Here is a 26,627-nt window from a genome sequence, read left to right as displayed (position 1 = left end):
ATTGTGTATATGTAGCACAATCACTTCACACATTCATCTATCGGATACTTAGGTTGATGCTGCACCATGACTATTAAATTGATTGCTATTCTATGTAAACAAATTGAAATTTCTTGTATGTTATTTTTATTCTAAAAAGTTTGAAAGTCATGGGAGAGAATTTGCCCCAGAAAAAAAAAAAACAACAAAAAAACACTATTTCTTATTATTAGTTTGGTACACCTGTGTTTAAACAACCATCCCAAAAATACAGTTAGAATTCAAAGTTGGGCTCTAATTCCAGGGATTTTGTTAAGTTCCTATGAAAATTTCATACTTTGATTATTTGTACTCAAGGGTTGTGTGCCTGAGAAACCACGAAGAATTCAGCACCTGAGACAGTTCCAAACACTTGGTGGCTCTGCCATGACCAATTATTAGAACTTCTAAATTTTACCTGTGGTCACAATGCCAGACTGTACTTCCTCCAGAATAAACTTTTTTCAAAGGCTCCTCTGCTACATTTTTTTTTTTTGGAGATAGGGAGGGAGGAAAGGAAAGAGGGAGGGAAGATCCAAAAAAAAAAAAAAAAAAAAAAAAGAAAGATAAGGAAGATGGGGGTTTGTGAGAAATCACTGTGACGAGCTGAGAATAGTCACTAAATATAATAAATTAAGTGCTCTTCCATGTGGACGGTGGTATAGAATGGGCTTCCAAAGCCAGGGACAATGCTCCAGGTAACTCGTGAATGCCTTGCGTGGAAGAGCTGGGAAAATGGGGAGGGGGAGGACTCAAGTCTGTGTATGAAGGGGACCACCATCTCACACTGACTGGAAATCAGCAATATGTGGCCCATGTCTGCTTTTCATCAGTGCCGCCGCCACTGCCGCCGCTGTTGCTGCTGGGGGAGGGGGGAATCTCCTTATAACGGTGTGTAAGGCACCTTGCCAATCAAGCCTTAAAGACTACCCTAGACAAAGCTTTTTCTAAGTTACTGTCACACTCAGCTAAGATAAAGCACCGGGAATTTAAAAAAAAAAAAAAAAGCCACGGCTCTAGCATACATAATCCTCAGACACGGGAAAAACCAAGTTGTAGAGTTTGACAAGTGAAAGAAAATCAAATGCCCAATAATTTTGTATCTGATGATGTAACAAGGATATTTATCAAGTATCTCCTGGGGACTTTCCAGTGATGGCGTAAATAACATTTGCTTTGAGCCTCTGTTTGTTGGGATGCCAAATGTGGTTAATAAATCTTCCTTTTTAGTCTGAGGTGCAGTTGTCAGGGAGCTCATTGTATATGCAGAGTCGCTAGGTTTTCTGCAAGAAGTGGCATTGCTTACCAAGCATTGCAAGTAAGTAGCAATACCATACAAGGGGGCTGGAGAGAGGGCTCAGTGGTTAAGAGCACTGTCTGCTCTTCCAAAGGTCATGAGTTCAATTCCCAGCAACCACATGGTGGCTCACAACTATCCATAATGTGAACTGATTCCCTCTTCTGGCAGGTGTGAATGCAGATAGAACACTCATATACATAAAATAAATAAATCTTTAAAAAAAATACTATACGAGAGGAAGATACAGCCCTATTACTGAGATCTCCTCAGAGATTAATTTGGGCTTTTCCAAGATAAGGATACTATTTTTGAAGAATTTTCCAGTGTGATTTTTAACTAAGGACTTGTTCTGCTTTCAAAGATGTGAAATGCGGGCTCTAATTCTGTTCTCCTTGGTTAGTGATGAAACCTTTGGCCACTTGGGTCAGACATTTTAGAAGCTATTCTTTCTGTGGTAGTGTTGTGATCTTGAGTACGAGACGGGCTTCTCCAATCTAAGGGGTCAATGGCTGTCTATTCCAAAACTGTCATTTAACCAAATGTCTAAAATGTTACTTAAAAATACCACCTTGCTTTCTATCATATACACCTCATTTGGGGTTTATTCCTTATATTTCCTTTGTGTAGATGTAATACAGCCATTTATGTAGCCAAAAATAGCTCATCCACGCTACCAGCTGGTAACTGGCAAAGCCCTCTGTTGTAGGGTGTCAGAGTTCCTCATTTCCTGTCAGAGCAGCCTCTCTCACTCAGCCCTTTGTATTTAAAGGTCATTGCTGATGTCACTGAGATCAGTGTGGTTCGGCATGTGGTGACTGCAGATCAGAAGCAATCTGTTCCTTGCATCTACAGGAAACTATTTCATAATTCCGCTCTCTTTGCTTTCTGGAATTGGAGGGTTCCCGTTGTCCAGAATCATTTGATTTGCTTCTCATGGCATCAAGCCAGTGCCGTTCACCTTGCGGTACTTACCGAGTTGGTAGCCGCAACTCGTGTTCGTCAAGTGGTCCTCGTCCTCTTTGCCCTGCCTGCCCTGCCCATCTCTGCTTGGAAGCTCGTGGACAAGCCTTCTGTTGTGTGTCACTGTTTGAGTCTCCAACCCTGCGGCATGGCATCACCGCTGGCCTCAGTGCTAACGATTCCCCGCTCACTATTTACCATTCACATCGGATGCATAAAAGGTGTGGAGAAACTCTTTAAAAACCCACTCCTGGTCATTTCCACTGCAAGTGTATATCTCAGCTACACTGGCCTTTTAAAATGGTCCCTCTGCTCCCTCCTTTAGTTGGCTCCTCTGTTTAATGTAATGTTGATGCTCCACTGGACAAGGTAGAAAACTTTCGGAGTGAGCTGTACATATTTTTAATGTTGTGTATGCTTTATGAGTAAGAGGCTTCTTGGTGCATCATTCTTCTCCTGCAGCAGGCAGCAGCATTTTCTTTTTCAAGAAACCAACAAACTAACCTCTTGCTATTATTCAGTTAGCTCCAGTTCAGCAATAACCTTCTAATGGGCAAAGAATCAGGTCCCTTGAGGGAGAAATAGAGGAGAAATAAAAGACACAGGACCTGCTTTGGTGCTGTTGGTGAGTTACTGGCAGGCTTAACGGATATCTAAAAGATATTTCAAACATTTGAATTCATGGTTTACACTGAATATCACTTAGAGCCCACACACACCTAGATGAGGGGGTTGGTAGATTCATTCACATGACCACAGAGGCTGTTCATAATGCCCACAGGGAGGCTCGACAGCCAGGGAAACTGGAAGCTGCTTCGTCTGAGAAGCTGGAAACACCAGAACAGGAAAAGGATGAGTGTTGAGACTCATTATGAGACCAAGTGTATAACAGTCCTCAAAAGCGTAGCTGGAACAAGGCTGCTTACAAAGTCTAAGAACAATAAAAAAAAATGTACAGATTGAAGAGCGAGAACATAGGTATGAGCCACCACCCTCTGCTCCTCTGCATCCCCCTGCACACAAGTGACTTAAAGAGGGAACATTTCAGAGGCAGAGCACTGAACCGGAATGCCAAAGCCCTTAAATTTAGTGTCTAGCACTCAGAAGAGGAGGAGGAGGAGGATAAAAGAAGCAAAGGAAGGATGAAAACTTCGCTAAATAATAATTAGCTAAGTGTGTCCCATACTGTCCAAAAGTTGTCTCTGTCTCCTGAAGCCCTCTGTAATTGTTAGTGCTTTAAAGATGGGAGTATTCAAGGAAAAGCTCATTCCCAGGTCTGGTCGGAGAAGACAAAGCTTTGACTCATTGAATTACACGTGTCCCTTTTGAGGCCTTGTCTCCTTTATGAAGAAAATAATGAAGAGATCTCCAAAATCAGCTTTTTATATTGCAAGCATCCCTGAGCCTGGAACAACTTTCTTTCAACATGAAACTGGGTATTGGTACCAACTCTGATAGCTTACTCAAATAATTAATTTTCACCATACAATTACATAGCACAGGATCATTATTAATATCACCACCTGAATGTGCCCTTCAGGGTATAGACACTCTCATTGCAGTTAAAGGGGAAGAATTGATGGGTCATTTTAAACTATTTTATAAAATTTAGCATAAATACTATTGTAGTCCTACAACGGAGACAAAATTTAATATACAGCTATTATGAAATAACCTGCTTATATTTTAAAAAGCGAAAATGGCTATTTTATAAATGGTCCCTACAAAGCATGTTTTGTATGTGTTTCCAAACAGCCCTTTTAAATGGGGCGTCCAGTTAGATGTCAAATTAAGAGGGGGAAATCTGTAAAATCTCCTATGAAATGCTTCTGCAATGCTTTATACAGCTCAGAATAAGAGATTTTTCCAATAATACAAAGGAAGACACTGACAATGACAGTGACAATGATGGTGATGGGGTCCAGAGATAGTTTCTAGTTCCGTGGGAAGCTTTAGGAGCCTTTTCAAGCCTGATAAGGCCGCTATTGTGGTTGGCTGCATATTACTCAATTTCTCAATGTCAGATGCTCCCCACCCCTGAGGGCGCCAGTCAGTCCTGAGCACCAGTTAAATATCTGAAAGCAGAATTGAGTAATCTGTCTCCCATCAGTAATGCAGCTTTCTGAAGAAAGAATATTCACTCCTGTCTACCACTTGCAATTGAGCACCCACCTGATGACATGCATTTTGTTTGCCAGTTTCTCTTCAGGTGGCTGGGAAAACTGTCAGTGGATTGCATGCAACCGTAACTTAGGACTAAAGTCCACTAAGTGAGTAGCAACATCTCCACTCTTGACCACTTTTGAAGTTGCCATCACTAGCTTGCTTTATTTTAAAGTGTTGTGTGCACTTTTTCTCCTTGCCATTGTACCCTGTCCAACCTGGAGGTGAGGTTCGCTTAGGAAACCCACAGCTGGCATTAAATACAGCTATCACTTTGGTAGTGTCAACTATTTCTATTTATCCACCAATTCCAGTAATTCTAATACTGTTGTGCTTAAGTAACACTGAGTATTGTGAGAATGTCTCCACTTCTTGTTGATGTATTCATTTCATTTAGACTACATGAAAAATGCAAGAGGTGATGAAAATTTGTTCAAAGGAATATAGTTCTCTTCATGTAGTAACTAGTTTAGGTTGACATAAGAAATATATATAGACTGGGTGACTTGAGCAATAGCTGGGCAGGAAAGCACACGCCTATAATCCCAGTCACTAGGTCATCCTGTGTCTTGCCTATCTCAAGAAGTAACACACTGTATTCCTGCTAGATGCCAACACAGCAGATCAAAACATGCTCACCTCTTATAGATTTGGGGGCCAATACACCCATTATGAGTTCCAGCTGGTTGGCAAGTTTCTGATGGATATTGTCAGCTCCCCAATGGGACTTCCAATGGGAAGTCCAATGATGAGTCTAGTTAAGTTAACCCACCAACTCTCATGATAGTGTCAGAAGGACATGTCTGTTAATCCCACTCAAAGTCTCAGCTTAAACATCCTACTTCTGTTGATTCATAAATATACCAATGACTCTTTTATGAGGACAAGGGGGGAAAGATTAATATTTCCTAAAGTATATGTAGGTAGCTCATTTGAATTATAATAAAATGCAATTGTCATCAAACATTACTCTAAACTGTACATTTGGAAATATACCCGAATTTTGCACATATCACACTCCTCAGTTATTCTGTGTGGGTATTATTTGTTTTATTGGTTGGGTTTTTTTTAAGTTTTAAAATTTTTGCTTTTATTTTTTCAGTTATTGAAGAAAATTAAATTTCTATAAACTCTGCATATTGTTTGAAACACAAATTGTCAATCAACACTTTCTACATTAACACAGTAGCTGGTAGCAATAATTTTTTAGGAAAGAAAGTTTATTTTAATTTTTACTTTATTTTTCTTTTATTGAAAATGGATTCTTTTTCTCATACAATATATCATGATTATTGGTTCTCTCTCAACTCCTCCCCAGTTCTCCTCACTTACCTGCCCCTCCAGATCCACTCCCTTTCTGTTTTTTTGTTAGAAAAGAACAGGCTTCAAGAACATACAAGAGATAACAACTAAACATGACAAAATAAAATATAATAATAAGAAAAGGAAAGCCTACAATATCAAAGTTGGACACAGCAACCCAACAGGAGTAAAAGGGTCCCAGGAGCAGATTCAAGAGTCAGGGATCCATTTGTTCTCACAGTCAGGAGTCCCATAAGAATATTAAGCTAATGGCTACAACATATACACAGAGGACCTGGTGTAGAAGCCTCTAGGCCTTGTGCTTGCTGTCATCTCTGTGAGCTATTCTGCACCTTGCTTAGTGAATTCAGAGGGCCTTGTTCTTTTGCTGTCTTCCATCCCCCCCCCCCCAGCTCTTACAATCTTTCTGCCTCTTCTTCTATGGGATCTCCTGAGCTCTGAGGGGAAGGATTTGATGGAGATCTCCAATTACAGCTCTGTCTCTTCACATAAGGGTCTCTGCATCTGTTCCCATCAGCTGCCAGAGGAAGCCTCTCTGATAATAACTGGAAAAGGCACTAATCTATGAGGACAGCAGAATGTCATTAGGAAACATTTTATTGCTTTTTGTTGTTGTTGTTCATTTGTGAGGTGTTTTTTGTCTGGTTTTGGTTTTGGCTTGTTTTTTTAAATTTTTTTATTTTATTTTATTTTTGACCCTAGGTCTCTCGGCTATCTAGTCTCTGGTTCTTGGTTACCCAACCAGTGTAATCTTTACAAATTTCCATGGCTTCTGGGAAAGAGTGTGGCTTTATTTCCTAAATCATGACAATCTGAGTAGTGATCTTGGGCATTTGACTGTTAACTCTTAACTCTACTCAAAAAGAGCCTTGCACAGATAATCTAAAACACTAAATAAAAAATATTTGTATTTGATATTGGACTATTCCACATTACCTTAGAAGTATATTTGCACCTTATGTGATCTTTACTTAGGAAAACCAATGTTCAAGGCAGGCTTTTATTTTCTAAGAAAATATATCCTGTAGGTAAGGGGCCCAGAAAAAGGTAAGAGAGCTTGGACATATGATAGTGAGTGTGTGTTGAATGGGAGTTTTGATAAAGTGCCATTTTCTGGACCATCTATCTTCTTTCCAAGTGGGATGACAACCAACTTATGAATAATCAACAGCAATAAAGCGTGAATGTCCAAATACAACTGACAAATTCTGTGGCAGAAAAAGCTGGCAAGACCCAACTCTGTCTCCTCAACCAATGAGTAAAGTTAGAGACATGAATAGCTTCTCAGTCAATTAGGACCATGCTTAGCTTAGCACATCCATAAGGAGCGCTTAGGTCCCACATACAGAGGTACATAAATGAGCTGATTTTGATATTAAAAATGAGTCAGCTAATTGTTATGGAATAACCATAAGGAATAATTATATACTAGTACATCTCTCGCTCAATAGTCCTTATTTGTTCTTTTTTTATTTGAGATATTCTTAAAAAGAAAGAAAGAAAGAAAGAAAGAGAAAGAAAGAAAGAAAGAAAGAAAGAAAGAAAGAAAGAAAGAAAGAAAGAAAGAAAAGAAAAACCAAATTGATTTCTTCTGTGGATATAGTCTCTAAGGAAATAATTCTCCTTCTGGGAAATTTCCTTTAGGTTAAAAACAAAAATCAGAGCATTTCCTTGATGGCTAATCACTCTTTGATGCTGCAGTTTTAGCGACATTTTCCTTTCTTAACTTAAGTGAATAAAGCTTGGTATGAAAGGAATGGTATGAATGGTAGAGATGAACCATAAAGTTCCGTGCCAAAATGCTGACACGACCACCCACTCATCCTCCAGTGACTGCATCTTACCAAGACTTTCTTCTTCTTTATTTCTGAGAGAGGAAAAGCAAAACAAAACTTCTTATTATATTAGATTATGCTTTTGAAGAATACATAAGTGATTAAAAGCAAGTCAAGTTTTGTGCCCAGACATAGTAAAACAAAGGCTAAAAATAGTCGTTTTGGATGACGCTCTTTGAAATTTCTTAGAAACAGTACTTAAATTACTTTGCAGTGGGATTTTCCATTTTTCCCCTGAAGTAATCTGGTTGTTCCAAAATATGGCAGAAAACAAGTGAAATTGTCCCTATTTATAATTTTTATTTTAGTCTCTGCTTCAATTTCTAGAACCCATTATGTCTCATGTATACAAAATAGCACCTCTTGTGAATTTTCTCTTTCTTGCAAAAGCTCTTCTTTCTGTGTAAAAAACGAAACCCACTCCTTCTTCCTTCCATTAACCCAGGCCCCACCACCGCCCACCCAGGAGTGACAGGGGAGGATCTAGCATGCTCTTTTTCCACGTGCTGAAGAGATCTGATTATGAAGTGGCCTTGTCTGGAGTCCACGTCTGAAGGTCCCTTTACCAGCTGCCACTCTGGATGCTGAAAGGCTGTCGAACCCTATCCCTGTGGTTGAATCTCAGCTGTCATCTCGTTAGGGATGTTTTTAAGTCTTGAGAATTCGGTGATTTTCTTTAGCCTTATGTAGTGAAAACTGTGCCATTTCATGTCTAACTTCAGTTATATTTGACCAACAGTTTGAAATTTTTTATTTCAGTTTTGTGTTTGTTCTGCAGACATGGCAGAAATACCTATATATAGGAAGTTGTATAACAACCCATCAGGAAGGCAATGACCCCCGAAAGTTCCCTAAATGGCTCTATTGGTAAACATTAGAAAAGATTGCTATCAGCTCAGGAATGCCAAGACCAAGTTCTCAGCACAAAGATGTATTTGCCCCTGAGGGACAGAGGGTAAAGAATGAGACAAATTAGGTGGGTTTTTATTGCTGGACTTCAGTACGAGCTGAATCGTGGTAGTCAGCTTCAGGAGGAGGGACTGGCGAAATGAAAGAATGGACCTTGGGAGCTAGCTTTCAGAATGTAATCTGATGCGTTTTAGCAAGGCAAGCGGTACTGGGAGAGAAGGGCAAGGCCTGCTAGAGCCATGTTTGCCTTTCTCCAGCTGGTTAGAGTCCTTTCAGGACCTGTATAAATCATTTGGTCTGGACTGGAGTCTAGCCCTACAAAAAAATTTAAAAAAAAATCCTTATGTGATTCCAGTGGATAACTATTGCTTGAAGCTGCTATTCTGTTTACAATCAGGTCTGAGTCATTGAGCTATAGAATGCTACATTTTTACCTTTTTAGCTCCCAAGGATACCAATACATAGTCTGTTCAAAAGGAATTCTTCCCCCTTCCTGTTGTGAACTGCAGTGTCTTTTGGGAGAGGATGCTGACCACAGATCTTCTTTGTAAGAATCTGAGAAGTCTGTTAATGATCTTGTGAGCTAAAGCAGCTCGGATCCAAGCATTTTTAGTGGCTGTCATCTTTGCTGACTATTACCTATAGACATTGATAAAATATTTCACATTTCTGAATTGTCAGTAGTCAAAGTAGCTTGTCACTGATGTCACAAACTAGTTAAAATACTAATTATCAAGTGTCTCTTTCCCTACCAGATAAATATTTCACTGGTGCAGTCATAAATTACAGTTGCAGTTTCTGAATTTTTCTAATAGACTATAAAACCTGAACTAAGGAGTGATCAATCTAACGGCTACAGTTGTGAAATATCGTCTACATCCTCTCACTCAGACCTGATCTAAGCTCTAGACTAACGCAGCCTGCTGGTGCTCAGAGTTCTCTGCTAGACCTCATTAAACCCTCCCCACAAGCAGCCCTTTTTCCCCAGTCACCCACTGCCAAAAACATAGCCACATAAATAGTGTGGAATGATTAGAAAAATGCTGTCACACTAAAGCAGACATGAGCCTCTGCCCACTGCTGAAAAAGCAACATCTAAGATTCATCCCAAGACAGTAGTGAGTGTTACTTTCTTCATGTACAAAACTGAACCTTTTATGATGCTTGGGGACTATAGAAAGGTTTCTTGGTACCCAGCAGCATGCACCATTCAGCAGGAGGGATCTCTTTAGCCTTAGCTGTGAGAGCCCCACTAACAGCTCTGAGGGATGGATGCCTTGTGGCAGACCCTCCTACAGCTTACCTCCCCTTAGGACACTCTTGTCTCCTCATTCCCTGCTGCTCGTGTGTCTATCATCTATCCTGGTGGTTTCCTAGCTGCAGCCAAATATAAACATCACCTGGGGGAGCTTTGAAACTATAGAAATCCCATACTGCACAGCAGATCAATAAAACAAAAACTCTAGCCACGCGCGTTGTTTTTTTTTTTTTTTAAACTGCCCCTTTGGTTTTGAAAATATCAGGTGTTGAGAACAGCTGACCTCTGTTTCTCCTGCATCATCCCAGCCCACATCCCCCGTGAACTCCCCAAACCCTGTCTTTGCTCTGATAACACTATAAAAACAAGTTATGCCCATCGTACCAAAGAGGCAGCGGTCTGAGTCTCTCAGTTAAATTTTATGTATGTGGTCTAGAGTCTCCATTTGGCCTTGAGCTCTCTTTTATCCCACAGCTCCAGAGCAATCGGCTGGACTCACTAGGCACTTCTTGAAAAACAGTGAACCCAGAAACAACTCCACGACATGACTTACTAGTTTTAGCTGCCATTTTATTTTGCTATACTATTTTGATTCACAAAAGAAATTAATTTTGCCTAACAATTAATCTCTTAATTGGTTTATTGTTCTTCCTACTTACTGTCATTTTTTTTATAAAAGGAAAATAGGTAACATAAATAAAATGAAAGCAAAACTGTGGCAAAGGTGGGTTGGGCATGTAAGATTCAGACTTAAACAGAGGCAGTGAGCACTTGAAATAGGCGTGAGGGCACAGAAGCTTCCGTCATCTTGCAGGTGCTGTGTCTGAGAGCCCCATGTTTGTTTTATGAGTTAACCATTTTATTCAATGCTAACCGTTGTGTGCAGTCCTAGAAAATGCAGCTACTTATTGGATAGTAAATAACTCCCTAGCCTCTTCCTAGTAATTTGAGAAGTCTTAACTATCGCATAAATTTTATTTCGGGTGAGGGGTTATGGGTGTGTGAGGATGAGCGAGGCTGCACAGAAGCAGGTGTTCATGCATGCTCTCCAGATAGGGCTGTGTGTGCTTGTGTGTGTGTGTGTGTGTGTGTGTGTGTGTGTGTCTGTATGTGTGTGTGTGTCTGTGTCTTTGTGTGCGCACACAGGTCAACTGCAGGTGTCATCCACCAAGAGTCACCCACCTTGAGTTTTCTTCTTGCTGTTTGGACGATTGGTTTGGTTTTGTTTGTTTTGGAGGCAGGATCTGTCATTAGATTCTAAAGTCCACTGATTAGGCCAGCTGGACAGTGAGCTCCAGGGGTCACCTGTCACCCCGTCCCAATGCTGAGACTACAAAGCATGTGCCACCATACCAGACTTTTATGTGGGTGCTGTGTATTGAACTCAGGACACCCTGCTTGCAATAGCACATACGTTGCTAACTGGGCTGTCTCCTCAGCCCTAAACTGTGCGTTTAGTTCTTTCTTTGGGCTCTCTACTTCCTCCAGCCATAAATTTAGCGGCAGGGTCCCAAAAGACATTTTATGAAACATGGCCCTGGCTTCAAGTGATTGTGTCTGACACAAGTTGGGAGCTTAGGACTGAATCTGTGAACTTGAGGTGGGAGTTGAGAGAAGGCAATATCATTTCTTTGCATAGGGAGACCTACTGGGACCTAAGCTTTGCTGAGTGGCTGTGTGTGAGTCTTGCTTGGGCTAACTCCACTGTCCCCATCTCTCCCATCCCAGAGCAGATGGCAAAGAAATCTGCTCCAGGAAGCCTGGTGGCCACAGCAAAAAAGAACAAGCAAGCCTCCAGGACAAAGTGGCTTAACTTTTCCCAGTAAAGGAAATAACGGAAGTCCTTTGGTTTCTATGAGAAATTCTAGGGCCTGGGTAGGACTCTTAAGTTTCTCCAAGCAGAGAGCAGGCAACTTATTTAACCTATTTTTGCCCCAGTGTCCGCATCCATAAAACAAGATGGATTTATTGTGTGTGCTGACTGAGACAAGTAAAATGCTTAAACTCGATTATATGTGTGTGTGTGTGTATCCTGAAAGACACACATGGTTTGTATTCACTTAAGCAGATATTAGCCATATCGTGTAGGATCACCATATACAATTCACAGGCCCAAAGAAGCTAAGTAACAAGGAAGGCCCAAGAGGGGAGGGTGCATGAATTTCATTGAGAAGGGGAAATGGGGAGGGGAAGGAATTTAGAAGCCTTTTTCAGCTTGGAGGTTTTTTCTTCAGTTTCTTCATTTTGAAGACTTATGATCAACCATTTTATAGGGAAGCACTAACTGGATGAGTTAAAGAATCAACTCACTGAAGCTGCGTGGTTTTCCCAAGAACACCCCAAGCTATTCAATAGGATTAATAGAAAGGCATGCAGCCTGGGAAAGACCAGAAAAACAGCCACACCAAAGAGAGTGAACAGAAAATTCAACAAGAGACCCAGTATATGTGACATTTATATACACAAGGTAACACTGTACATCAACAGAATGAACTAGTAAACAAATGTGCATGAATATGTACAATTATTATATGCTAACAAAAACACTTTAAATATTTAAAAAGAGGGAAATATTTGCTCATTCCATATCACATCCATGTCTTAAAAATAGCACACCGTGTCTTTATAAATTTGTACAATTAAAGTAATAATTATTTTAAGTGGTGTTAGGACAATTTAGTGCAGTTTAGAAAAAGTAAACTTGACTCCTGTCATGCCATGCCTGTTCAAATGAAGGAGATCACATCAAAATGTGGTATGTACAGAGCTGGGAGATGGCTGAGCGGGCAAAACACTTGCTGTGCAAGTGTGAAGACCTAAGTTCAAATCCCCAGATCCCCAGAACTCACACAAAAGCCAGGCACAACAGAAAGTGAACACCTGTGACCCCAGAGTCTCTACAGCAAAATGGGAGGTCAAGACAGGAGAATACTGGAAGCTCACTGCCCAGCTACCCGGCATGCGCAGCAGAGACCTTACGGATGGTGGAAGGTGAATTTTGACAAATGGGTTTATCCTCTGTCGTCCACATATATGCCATGGTAAGCACTCACCAGCACATACACAAGCATGGCATAAACACACATCACACACACAAAATAATGTGTGCAGTGTAAAGTGATTTTGATTATTTTGATTTTTATTATTTTTAATATTAGTTACAGTTTATTAACTTTGTACCCCGCTTCTTCATTCCCTCCCAATCCCACCCTCCCTTCCTCATCTCCTCCCTGCCCCTTTCCAAGTCCACTGATAGAGGAGGACCTCCTCCCCTCTCATCTGAACCTGGTTTATCAGGTATCTTCAGGACTGGCTGCAATGTCCTCCTCTGTGGCCTAGATTTTGATTTTAAGAAGCATTGTAAACAGAATGATCTAAAAGTGCATATGCCAGCATCATTTTCTGTGATGAATAGTGTATAAGAGGAAAAACAAAGGTGGACCTTTCTGGTTCTCACCTGAAATCCTGAAGCGTTTAGGAAGCAGAAGGAAGAAAATATTGAGTTCAATTTCACCTTCATATACATAGCAGACTTTGACTAGAAGAGAAAGAAAGAGAGGAGGCACATGAACGTTTTTAAAGGGGGAACCAAAAGACCACCAAAAATAAACAGTTAAATCAAAATCATTAATTAAAGAAGACTTGAAGTTTTAGAAGCTAGTTTAGCTTTTTCCTTATGACAAGAGATAGATAGTTGTAAGATATTAAAAAAAAAATATCAGAGTAAGAAAGATATTTTCCATTGTGAGTTTAAAATCAAGGAGTAATGGGTAAAATGCCGATTTTTCAAATAAATGAAACTTGGAAAACTTTTGAGAAAAACACCTTAAACAAACTCAAACAGCAGTACAGGGGTAATATTTGTAACACAAACCACAGACAAAAACCTAAGGTTTTCAATGGAAAGCTCCTACAAACAAACAAACAACAACAAAAAAGAGAAGCAGAAAAAACAGGCAAAATACTGATGAAAAAAATAAAAAATAATTAGTAATTACTTATTATGAATAGTATTCTACTTACAATAAAAAATAAATTCAAATTGTGCTAAGGAACTGTATTTCTCATATCAGACTAGCAAGGCTTCGTAAATGTGATGGTTTATTATATTGATGAGTCTGTAAAAAACATTTCTAATTAAATTTTTATTTTTTTATATTAATTACAGTTTGTTCACTTTGTATCCCAGCTGTAGCCCCCTTCCTCAATCCCTCCCAATCCCACTCTCCTTCCCTCATCTCCTCCCATTCCCCTCTCCAAGTCCACTATAGGGGAGGTCCTCCTCCACTTCCATCTGACCCTAGTATATCAGGTCTCATCAGGACTGGCTGCATTGTCCTTCTCTGTGGCCTGGCAAGGCTGCTCTCCCTTTGGCGGGGTGGGGTCAAAGAGCCAGCCACTGAGTTCATATCAGAGACAGTCCCCTTATTAGAGAACCCACTTGGATACTGAGCTGCCATGGGCTACATCTGAGCAGGGGTTCTAGGTTATCTCCATGAATGGTCCTTGGTTGTAGTATCAGTCTCAGAAAAGACCCTTGTGCCCAGATTTTCTTCTTGCTCGGCTTCTTTAGGTGTACATATTTTAGTATGTTTATCCTGTACTATAGGTCTAGTATCCACTTATAAGTGAGTATATACCGTGTGTGTGTTTCTGCTTCTGGGTTACCTCACTCAGGATGATCTTTTCTAGATCCCACCATTTGCCTGCAAATTTCATGATTTCTTTGTTTTTAATTGCTGAGCAGTATTGTAAGGAAACATTTTTATGTGTTGTTTATGCAGAGAAAATTGGCTCAATTCCAGTGAATACCCTTGTCTATCAGACCCCAAGTACACACATCCTTTGGTCTTATAATTGCAGTTCCTGGAATTTACACTACAGACAAAACAGAACATCTACAAAATACATTTACCAGGTTAACTGTTGCAACCTTAAAATATCACAAACTACATTTTCATCAGGAGGGAGTAGTTACGTTATGACCCCCTTATACACTAGAATATGGTGCATCTGTGATGGATGTAGGCAAGGTGAATGAAGCATCTTGAATGCTGGGAGTTAAAGAGAGACAGACAAAATTAGAGACAGGCAGACAAACAGAGAGCAAGGGTGTGTGTGTGTGTGTGTGTGTGAGTGTGTGTGTGTGAGTGTGTGTGTGTGAGTGTGTGTGTGCATTGCAGTGTTACTTGGTTTTGTTTTAAGTCTCTCTGAAAGGCTAGAAACGGATTACATTAATGGGAGGAGAGCAAATGAAAAGATGAGGAGAATGCCGGGAGAGACGTATATAATATCAACATCCAATTCTATTTCTGAGCCATACAAAATACTACACCCTAGTCAAAAATCTCAATGCCTGCATCATTTTGAAAGCATAAACATACACAATACGTTGGACCAAAATGCATTTTTGCACACTTTTAAGAGTAAGATAACAGAAGCTGGGAGACGGGAGGCAGAAGCAGCAAAACCTCCCGGGAGCCGTGGGCCAGCTATATGGTGTACTTGAGAGTAAAAAGAAAAAGATCCCATCTCAGACCAGGTGGAAAGAAAGGACTGAAACTCGAGGCTGACCTCTGACCTCCAGAGACATTCTGCAAACCCTCAAACTGTGCAGGCAATTAGCCCCTTCTTGGAGTTGCTTTTGTTGGGTATGTTATCATAACAATGAGAAAAGTAACTGATCCACCTGGCTATATGTTTAAGAATCTTAGAGAGGCAATAATGCTGTTCTCGTTTCTTTCTGTTGCTGGGAAAAACACCATGACCAAGAGCAATTTAAGGGACAAAAGGATTTCTTTAGCTTAACTTCCAGGTCACAGTCTACCACTGGGGAGAGAAGGAACTCACGCAGAAGCTGAGGACAGGACCTCTTGCTAGTCCTTGCAGCATTACCTCCAAATAGGGAGCTCAGTCACAGCAAGAAAGCACAGCAGAACCATGGAGGGACGTTGCCTGCTGGTTTGCTCATAGGCTTGTGCTCAGCTAGCCTCCTTCTACAGTTAAAGACCACCTGCCAACCGAATGATACCATCCACAGTAGGACCTCTCACATCCACTAACGATCAAGACAGTCCTTCACACAGATGCCCACAGGCCGCTCTGATGTAGGCAACCCTCCACTGAAACTGCCTTTTCAGATGATTCTAGGCTGTGTCAAGTTGAGAGCTAAGGCTGATTGCGAAGCTTAGACAACCAGGGCAGAGTAACAATCCCAAGGCCAGATATATTGGACATGCATTAATAAGTTAGCTATGTGGTTTACAACACACATTTTAAAGATTGGTAGCTGCTCACTAAGAACTCTAAGTGTTCTTTTTAACAGTACACCCTGTGTACCATTAATGTTCTTGAAATTATCACTCATGTCATTGCACATGAAGGAAAACAGCAATATATGTATATACAGAGGAACTATGACTCACGAAATGAAAGACAAGGACTGGCAAGTGGGAAGGGAAGAAATCAGAAATTTTTGGCTGCATTATCTGGTTCACGTTGGGAAAGTAGATGCTTCACTCAGTAAGAAAATTGTTTTAACTGGGAATACTCTCCAAGTTTACTAATAATGCGCATTGTACTAAGGAAAATGAAACAAACCGTCAGGCATGATGCTTGTCCTAACTAAGCATAAACGTAGCTACATAGGACTATGCCACTGAACATGTATATGACCTAAGTCACTAGCCACTAACTTGATATTTTACAAGTATAATATCTTCAAAGGACAGCAAGGAAACTCAAATTACCAACTCACTGATAATAGAAAGTGCTTCTTTCAGCCAGGCAGTGGTGGCACACATCTTTAATCCAAGCTCTGGGAAATAAAGTCCTGTCCTTAGTTTCTGCTTGGGTTCCTACTCTTTCTTCAGTGAGAGTCTGTGACCTGGCAGTGTAAGCTAAAGAAATCCTTTTGTCCCCTAAGTTTGTCTTGGTCATGGTATTTGTCCCAGCAACAGAATAAAACTAGACAGCATTATTACCTCTCTAAAATCTTAAAAATCAGAGAGAGTCAGATCACTGAGTTTGAGCCTGGTCTATAGAGCAAGTTCCAGGATTGTCAAAGCTACACAGAGAAACTCTGTCTAAAAAGACAAAATGAAAGAAAGAAAGAAAGAGAGAGAGAGAGAGAGAGAGAGAGAGAGAGAGAGAGAAAGGAGGGAGGGAGGGAGGAAGGGAGGGAGGGAGGGAAGGTAAAAAGGAAGAAAAGAGGAAAAGAAAAGAGACAGGAAAGATAGTGCTTCTTTTGTTCAGTCTTCAGCAAACCTCTGCTGAACACCAGACTTACACAAGTGCCAGAATGCTGAGGTACATATGCTTTGATGCTGTCCCAGCCTCCATCCTTCAGGCACTTGGGATGCAGGAAGATAAGGACCTGAGTTCTGTAAATATAAACAGGCAGTGTTTATCCCCGATTCATGCATCCTATCCTATGTCAAGTTAAAGTACCATAAACGCCTTAATTACCTAGGACAGTTATGTAGTCTTCAGGGCAGTATGTCCAGTTACTCGTTTCCATTTATTCGAATGGCAACATCAGACTTCTTTGTCACTGTTTACAACATAGCAGTTGAAGATATGGGTTGCTCACTTGAGTTTTCAAGAAGGGGAAATCCAAGGGTCAACACACACACACACAGAGCCTGTTTAGAAATGTTTGTGGTCTCCAGCACACAAGGTGTAATAATTTGAGTTATCACGTATCCATTGCCAATGCAGAGCAGTTTTGGATTTCTGACAACTGGACTTGGCTTGGGCTATTAATTGCTGCCTAAGGAAAATATTCATTGTGCCTCCAAGGGAATGTGGGAAATTAGGCTTGACCTGTAAGAGTGAGTTCTGGAAGAAGCCTTGAATGACTTGTCTCTTTTCCTTCTGCTACGCTGGTCCATCTCACACCTTCACAATGCTTCCGCACGTATTTATTCATCTTGGGCCATATTATTCAGGAATGCATTCTGAAGTGAGCAGGAGTCAACCAAAGGATCTTCATGTTTTTCTAGTCTAAGTCCTTCACCGGAAAAGTTCTCCTCTTCTCCTCGTTGCTGTTACGGACTGAAGTTCCTGACATATTTATGTTGCTTCAGGAAAAGTGAGGAAGAGAAATGGGCAACATTTGAAGCAGAAAAGCTGGCCTTCCCTAGACTCCTACAGCAGATATCCACCAACAGCCCAGTGGCCATGGGAAGAACAGATCTGAGAAGGGGAAGAGTTCTCTTTTTATTTTTTTCTAAAGATTTATTTATTTATTTATTATGTATACAATATCCTGACTGCACGTACACCAGAAGAGGACACCAGATCTCCTTATAGATGGTTGTGAGCCACCATGTGGTTGACTGGGAATTGAACTCAGGACCTTTGGAAGAACAGCCAGTGCTCTGAACCCCCTAGCCAACCCCTTTCAAGGCTCCTGAAGAACTCCTAGCGTACAGGACACACTCAGTGCAGCGCACTCTGTACATTCATCTCACAGATGATTTTCAGGTGGGTGGAGCAGTGATTGAATTAGATTGGGTTCTACTGGCAGTGCTTCCAGACTTCCCAGGAAGGCTCCTGTGAGCTGGCTGGAGAAAAAACCTACCAGATGTCGAGATATTTTATCGCAGCTTCTTACCGGCCCGTCTCGGTCACGGATCGAAGCACGGAGAGAATTATCTCTGAAGAACCATCTCTTCTATGCAGGGAGCCCTCGGCAGAGTCCTGAGCATAGGTTGTTTCAACTCGGGTCCGCTGATGTTCTCAACAGACAGTGACTGCTGTGTGTGCTGTGTGCTGTGTGTTTACACCATACGGTCTCTGCACTCGGGCGCTCCCAAGAAACTAAGCCCCCACACTCCCTCAGTTCTGAGACACAGCTCCCGGGTGGCATGTTCTAATAACATCTTCTCTCTCCAACCCTGCACAAAAAGAAAGGCTGGCGCAGTTAATCAGCGAAGGGTCTTTCAGGATAACTATTCCCATCTGTGGCTATAAAGAAGCAAAAGTAAGGTTTGGTAACTTCGCTGGTGTCACTCCAGATGGAGACCAAGCTTCTTTCATGACAGTCTTTCGGAAGGGCATGGTAACGTGCAACACGAGAAAGATGCTGATGCTGTGTCAGTCCTGACACACATGCTGTGTCATGCAGAAGCAGCTGCCTCTGTGCTGAGTCCTATCAGTGCTGAGTCAGCCCTGCTTACTCAGACCACAGCCAGCTCGTCTGATCCATGGTGCCGTCCTCTTCGTGACTATACAGCGCTGCCTCTCGGGAAACATGCAGGAATACGTCATCCTGCTGCATTTGACACATCTCGCTAAATGTCCAGCCTCGAAACCACAGGATCTGTGTAGAAAAGTCCTGCTTGTGCCTTTCAAGTTCCTTCTTATCTGTCTTCGCTTCTTGGCTGCTTGTGTAATGAGCTGGTGGGCAGTATCATCGGGATGGGGCTTTCTTTCCCAGCTTTGCCATCTAGGAGCAAAGAGAAAGCTTCACTGTACTGAGGAGCCACACATTTGCAGGCAGAACTCACTTCATCCCATTAATTTGAAGAGCAGAGAACGGCACTGAGCTGTATTCTGGGAGTGATGGGATACTTTCAAAAACCCAGATAGATAGATAGATAGATAGATAGATAGATAGATAGATAGATATAAACCTCAGGGTGCGTGTGGGAGAAAGAAACAGGTAAATGAAGGAAATTAATCAGATCTGTCCAGGAGGCAGTGGAGAAGCAAAGGATTCAAGCAGCCTGCCTGGGGCGTCGACAAGTGCTTCCAGGGAAAGGTGCTGTGCATCTCTCAGCACTCGGGGCTGGGGAAAAGAGGCTCCTCTTAAAGGTACTCTATGTGCAGGAGCCCTGAGGAATGAAGGGATGTAGGTGGTTTTCGGTATCAAAAGACAGAGCCTGGACCATAGTGAGCTCTCAGCTAGTATTGGTTTCCAGGAAGGTGAGCGAGCGTGACAAGGGATAAGAGTGAGCGAGCGTGACAAGGGATAAGAGTGGGACATCAGCCCAGAAAGGTAGAGGGTCAGGCCATAATATTTTGACAAACTAAGTTCAATTTCCTGGTGGAAGGCCACAAGAACATCACTTAAATTCAGGGAGGGAAAACCAGAAAGAACATGAAGGGAAGGGGGGGGGACCTTAACAGGGCTGAGAAGAGGTGTAATGGTGTGTGTGTAATAGAAAAGGCAGGAAGGGGGTCTCCTACAAGACAAAAGGGGTCAGCTGGCGATGGGAGGGCGTGGCAGAAGGCAGTAGGAGAGGGAAGTCCCTGGTGAGAGACAGATATGAAGGTGCCACAATGATGGCCATTACTTTATATTGTAACCTAAAAAGTTAAAAGTTTAAAAATTGAGCATTGTGCCAGTGGGCTGGCTCAGTGGGCAAGGGAGCTTGTCACCAAGCCTAGCAACCTGAGTTCAGTCCCTGAACTCCACATGACAGAAGGAAAGAATTGATCACATGATGGAAGAAAAGACAAGTGTCATGGCATGTGCAACACACACTAAATTAAAATTAATAAACATTTTTTAAAAGTAAGCATCTAAATAAGAAACTTCAAGAAGAGGGGTCAGGGAGGACAACAGGCACAGGAAAAGCACTTCCGTGTCCAAATTGGAATCTGGACTCCCCTTGAGGAGCGCCACTCAGAATGCTTTCAGTGGTGTCACTGAGTCCAAGGCCTTATGTTCAGAAGTGTAGCCATTGGTCTACACGGACAGAACTGAGGTACATTTAAGAAACCAGAATCTCAGTCCTGTCTGAGATCTGCTCACAGCTGGTCTCTCCGGAGGCCCCTCATAACTTGAGTGAGCACACTGACTGGAGCTGAGAGCACTGTACCAGTACCCAGAGACAAGGGAGAAAGCCTTGTCATAGTGCCTTTCAGCCCAACAAGCAATGAATTCCAGCAGAAGGCTTGCACAGGGGGAAAACAGCAATGGGAACATGAACACACACCCACAGTTGCCCCTACAGAGAGAGAAAGCAGAGTTGTGATCAGATGCCCTGCGCTACAGGACAGTGGACAGTAGCAGCAGCAGCGTATAAACAAGAGCCTATCGTTAAGCCCCGTAACGTGAGACTGGCTTCAGCGGGGGGTAGGAGGCACAACAGTAGACAGCCCCCATGCAAAAGCAGCAAGGCTTCAAGGAACCACTGTCCCTCCATGCTTCCTTTTCTTTAATGGACAGCTCTTTCTAGAGGGTCTAATTCTGATTCTCCGATTACTAGGTCTGCAAGAAGTCTGTTACAATTTGTGAAGTCATGCTGAAAGCATTGTTTCCATTGCTGCTCAGTGCTGGAGCCTGTAAGCTTGAGAAGGCCTTTTCAGCCCCATGAAGGAAAATGTTCATGCTACTGACTAGTTATCCTTTGCTGTTAATTAAAAAATAAAATTAAAAAAATAAAACAATTTGGTGAGAAGCTCTACTCAAACATGTAAGGAATGAATGGTGCCCTGGGGATCATGATGGTATGCAAAAGAAACCAATGGCAGCAGAAAGGGAAGGGGTTGTAAAAATGAAAACAAGCAACCACTGAGAGTGATTTGTAAAGTCTATGGAACATCACAATGAAATCTGTAAAATGAATGGTTTGTGTTGTCAGGGAGTTTGGCTTTAAAATAAAATCAGACTCCTCAGTGACTTGCTTCAGTATGAGTCTATCTTCGTCTTCAAGGACCTTTAAGAGTCTAACTAACCATTTAGATGTGACATCAGGGTCACTTCATAATGCAGCAGTGCAGTGACGGAGCAGCCTCCACAGGAATAAGTCAGGCTGCCTAACCCAGCAGGGGTTGTGAATTGGAAGCCAGCCTTAGAGAGAAGTCATCAGATCTTTGAAGAGTGGGAACCAGGCTGCAGTTGAACGGACCACAGTGAGAAGCACGTTCCTTGGGGATGTGATTTCTTCCCTTGACCTAAAATTTCAAACTTCCTCAAGCTCTAAAACGGGAAGACATTTGAACAAAGATTTGATTGTCTGGTTTGCTTACTGCCAGGATTCTGAAATGAAGATCTTTAAGAACAGAATAGCTGACTTGAGGGCACTGAGAGCTATGTGAACCCAAGGTACTCAAAGTGTTAACAACGTCACCCTCCAACCCCAGAAAAATGATTGTGCTCAGCCCTGTACCCAGGGCCCTTTGCACCTGCTCCGTGGTACCTCTGTGCCTGGCAACAAATCAGACCCTTACCTTGGCACTTCTTCTTGGCTTGCAGTGTGTAAAGGAGAGTGAGGCAGGTGTCACTTTTGTTTTCTGTGCAGGCATGGTTGAGTTTCTGGGTGCCCCAGCAACATAACTATTTCATAGACAAAGACAAGAGAGGCAGAGTGGTTTGAGCCAGGCATTTGCATGTTTTCCTCCCAAGTCTATGACACATTCCCGGTTTCATGTTCTGCACTTCCGGCCTATATGATCACTTTGACCTTGTCCGTGAAGCACTTGCAAGCTGAGATTCTAGACTATCTCTGCCCCGCCTTAGTGGTGAGCTTGGAAAAGTGAGCAACCCAACCGTGCCTCAAATTTATTGATTTGTAAAATGTATCTTATTCTGGACTCAGAAGTCGTTGTGAGGACATTGCGTATAATAAAGTATGGCACGTGGTGTAGAGGGTCAACAGAGGCTGTTTATCTATATTCCTCCATAAGACTTAGGGGGGTTATAAGATATGGGAGAGGGGGGACAGTCTGCGCTTTCAAGTGTCTGAATGTCGAAGATTGACTTCTAGCTAAATAGAGACTCCTTCAGCTGAGAAGTACAAGAGGATGAGAGCAAATGGGGTATTTGGTTTGACACATACTGAGTCTGACAGGACAAGATGTTCACAGACTTCAAATTGGATTGGTAACATAGAGATATAGGTAATGTTGATTGAAACCACTGATAAGGGGTTAGAGTATGTGGAGAACAGGCTCAGGACTAGCCCCAGGCAACACCAATGTTGAAAGGCAGATTCAGGGGGAAAAAAATTCTCAAAAAGCAGGCATTAAACCAGCTGATGACACGAGAGTCCTGAAAGTTCTGAGCACTGGACCCTGTGATACATCTGCCCAGGAATACGTGTGCCACATGGAGACCTCTGAAAGGTCAGAGATTATGGTATTCTAGAGGTGCCTCTCTGCTGCTAGGGATTCATGGGAGGGGTAAGAGCTGGTGAGAGGGGGCTGCTGCCCAACAAAACCTGCAGTAATTGTGTCAGGGAGAAGCAAAGACAGCCACTGGAGAGAGGCAGTAAAAACAGGTTCTGCTCATAACCACGCTAAAACGAGAACCCGGTGAGAAGCAAACCCAAACTCTGCAGAGGTGGGTGACTAGGCACCCTGAAAGAACGAGAAAGTAGGGATCGGGACAAGCAGAGGTTGGAGCAGAGCCAGCCGAGCGGAAAATCGCAGACATCCGGGAGATAATCTGGAGGAGCTTGGCATCTGAGTCGTCAGCTGCTGTTCCTCAGAGCTGGGCTCCTACAGGACACCAGGGCGCTGGTTCAGTATTGGCTGGGCCAACAGTCATCCCAGTCACGTGACCCTGAGCTACTGAAAAACCCTTGTGAGCTCAAAGTTAGTATAGAGACAGCCGGATTGACCCACCCAGTCTGTGGTCCTTACAGGCCAAGGTTGAACCCTAGTGCAGAAGAGAGCTCAGTAGAGCCTGAGTTAGGTCAAGGAGACACTTTATCAGAGAAGGCAGAATCCTAGATGGAAGAGTTCAATAGGGAAATGAGACAGAAATTGATGTAAGTTTTTAAAAATTGATTATACACCCAGTAAGAGGCCCAGGAAGGACCTCAGAAGCAAGGTCCAAAACCAGGGACCTCCCCCAGGTTTTTCCCTGAAATGCTGGATAGTAAATATTTTAGGCCACATGCAATCTTTTGTTTCATCTTCCTCCTCTTTTATCAGCCCTTTCACAACGAACACATTATGCCAGGAAGATGCCTCAGCCATGAAAACAATCTCCTCACAAGTAAGAGGCCTATGGTGTGGAACCCCAGAACCCCTGTCTCTGTCCAATGGGCAGGGTGCCTATAATTCCAGCCTCATAAGGCAGAGACGGGAAACCACTAAAGTGACTAGCAGTATGTTTGATAAGAGAGGCTGACTCCAAGAAAAAGGTTGAAGAGCCCTTAAGGGAGATTCCTGACATCAGCCTTGGGCCTACATACACACACACACACACACACACACACACAAATACACACACGTATGCACACATGTACAACTATACATGTACATAAGTCCCCATACATGTGAATACAGATATATACACACACGAAAGCATACCACACACACAAGCATGAAAAGAACAACAACAACAAAAAAGTGTAAATGCTACTGGATGGAGAAAATATTCCAGCACCGGGGAAACTGAGACAGGAAGACTGCTGCAAGTGTGAGACTGGCCTGGGGTACAGTGTGAGGCCTGCCCAAAGGTTATTATTAGCCTACAGCTTGGGCCTTACCAAGAAACACTGCCATTGGATTTAGCGTTCCACTTGCCCATCCCAGATCTAAATTGTTTCATACCATGTGCACGTGGGGCTCATCCTGTGCATCCCTCATCCTTGCACAGAACACTTTGACATTCCACCTGCCTGTGGGGATCTCTCAGAACATTTGCCCACAGAAGATCACCCCCTCCTTCCAGCCAAGAAAAGAAATTACAGCCTCATCTACTAGAAGCAGAACTAATTTGTTGCTTGGCATTGCCCCAAGTCCACAGGCCTGATTCGCTCCGTCAAGCTGCGTGCCAGCAGTCTCTATTCAGAGTCAGGTGTTGCTGCAGCCTGCATCCCTGGAGAGCACGCTTCCTTGCCCAGTACTTAAGCTTAATTGGGAGCAACATCCTGTATGACGGTGCTCACACTGAAAACACCTTAGGATGGCACCTAAGGTCTCCCCATTCACTGCGTGCCAAGAAATTCCTGACTTGATTCCAAATAGAATCCACAACTAGGCAGCTCCGGGTCTCCTCGGACTGCCAGGCCACATGCGCTGTGGTTAGTGGGCTTCTTGGTCAGCTGCACGGTCTAAGGATGGAGCTGGGGAGGCAGGAGTGGCCTGTCAGCATCCTCGGCACTGCAGCTTTGGGGGGAACGTCAGCGCCTGGCTTCTCCCAGATCGTGACAATGTCCAGCTTCGCTATTGGTTTTTGTTTGTACGTGAAGCTAAGCAAGCCTTACAGGGTGCGAACACACACACTTGCGCGCTCGCTTTCTTGCCTCGGGTGCCAACTGTTCGCGCTCATTTCTGAGACATCACACCTGACATCCTTCCCGTGTCAGAATTTTCTTCCCCTCCGCATGTCTGCTGTGCCCCTTGCATGTTTCCTGGGCCCAGTGTTCTGTTTCTTCTTCTCGGTCTTTCTAGTCAGTGGGGTGTGGGCATAGTGTGGCTGCTCTTGACTGGCAATTCAAAATGGAGAAGATGTCCGTGTGGACAGGCAGCTGGATCTGCAGCTTGAATTAGCAAAACTGACAGTGCTAATATTCAAGGAGTGCTGACTTGGCCCCCAAGGAGAGCAAGCCGCTATTTAGACGGTGAAGAGCGGTTGGCATGCATGCTGGAATGGCAATCCTTGCGAGCAAAGCCTGAGGAACCCTCAAGAGCCACAAACAGAATGAAGTACCAAATTGGCTTTACTGTCAATATAAGTCCAAAAGTTAGAGATATGTATTCTTTGTGCCATATTGCTGGTAAGGGCCTATTTTACCTGAGGATTTCAGGAAAAGGTAGCTGGAGCTGATGCTTCCTCAGGCCTTCAGCAGTGGGATTTTAACCTGGGTTGTGTTATCTTCCTCCTGCCTGGTCTCATCTTGCTCTGAATGAGTCCCAGTGACACTCAGCCATTGGCCGTTAGTTTCCTTGGTTACCAATGACTTTCAGGGTTTTGTTTTTTTTTGTTTGTTTGTTTGTTTGTTTGTAAGTTTCTGGTGTTAAGCAAAATATCTCTCTGCTTTTGTGTTGTACTGTTAAAGGTTAGAACGAGTGATTATGCTTTTGTCTTCAGAAAAGCATTGCGTTTTGTTTTTTCAATAAATCCCTGCCGTAACAAAAGATTAGAGAAGGTCCACAGGAGTCTTCCTTGCTGGAAAGGTTTCATTTCTCTTGTCACAGACTTAAAATTTTTGACATTTGATTTAAAACTTTATATAATCAGTCTGACTGTGCCCCCCCAAAAAAAGCAATTTGAGTTTTTCTGAATAAATAAAATATATCAGACTACTACTGCTATATATATTTTTTTTAATTCAACATCATTGAAAGGGCTAAATGTGCTCTATGCTAATCCCAGGGGAATCAGGTGAGATGGAAATCAAGGAGTGTGGATGAAAAGCCTGTTCCATGCAGGCCTCTATTTTTCTGTGATTGCCGAGTACCACTCCACACAGCAGTGAGTTCAAATGAACTCTGCCCTAGCGAGGCTGAGCATGGACCACGGAATGGGGAAATTAGAGCTGGAATGGCTCTGCTGGCCAGTAAGTGGCTTGGGGGTTGGGAGCTGCTTTCAGGAGTGTGACACTGCTGACTCTGTGCTCACAGCCATCCCCCTGCCCCTGGGATCTGCTGACCAGATCTCCCAGAAGAGGCTGAGAGTGAAAGATAAGAGACACAGATGGCATCCTTCGCCTCCGCGCCTCCGGAGAAGATGCAAAGGGTGTCCTTTTGGACACAGGTCAGCATGAGGAGGGCCTGCTCTGAGGAAATCCACAGCCTGAGTCCACAAGCTTACTCAGACCACCCACTCTGGAACTTTCACCTTTGAACTTCCCAGACTCTTGTAGGACTCTCATTGAGAGGTGTGGGCCTGTCTGGCTGCACACCTCCTAAGGCCACTGATAACCACGCTTTATACTCTACTTTCAAGACACAT

At 42.8% G+C, this 26,627-nt stretch overlaps 1 protein-coding gene and 1 long non-coding RNA gene across 4 annotated transcripts in view; one reads left to right on the top strand and one right to left on the bottom strand.

Moving 5' to 3' along the window:
- The window catches only part of Lhfpl3 (LHFPL tetraspan subfamily member 3), a 461,755-nt gene that overhangs the window by 245,913 nt on the left and 189,215 nt on the right, over nt 1–26,627 (top strand). The window lies entirely within an intron of this gene.
- The window catches only part of LOC132649723 (uncharacterized), a 117,048-nt gene continuing 108,638 nt past the window's right edge, over nt 18,218–26,627 (bottom strand). The window contains exons 4-5 of the long non-coding RNA XR_009588226.1: nt 21,950–22,055; nt 18,218–19,217 (exon numbers count right to left, since the gene is read on the bottom strand). This is a non-coding gene — a long non-coding RNA (uncharacterized LOC132649723). The remainder of the gene's footprint in view (nt 19,218–21,949; nt 22,056–26,627) is intronic.

Source organism: Meriones unguiculatus, chromosome 21 (assembly GCF_030254825.1).
Source record: "Meriones unguiculatus strain TT.TT164.6M chromosome 21, Bangor_MerUng_6.1, whole genome shotgun sequence".
Classification (NCBI taxonomy): domain Eukaryota; kingdom Metazoa; phylum Chordata; class Mammalia; order Rodentia; family Muridae; genus Meriones; species Meriones unguiculatus.
The sequence above is the reverse complement of the archived record's forward strand: the minus strand, read 5'-3'. Positions and strand labels throughout refer to the sequence as shown.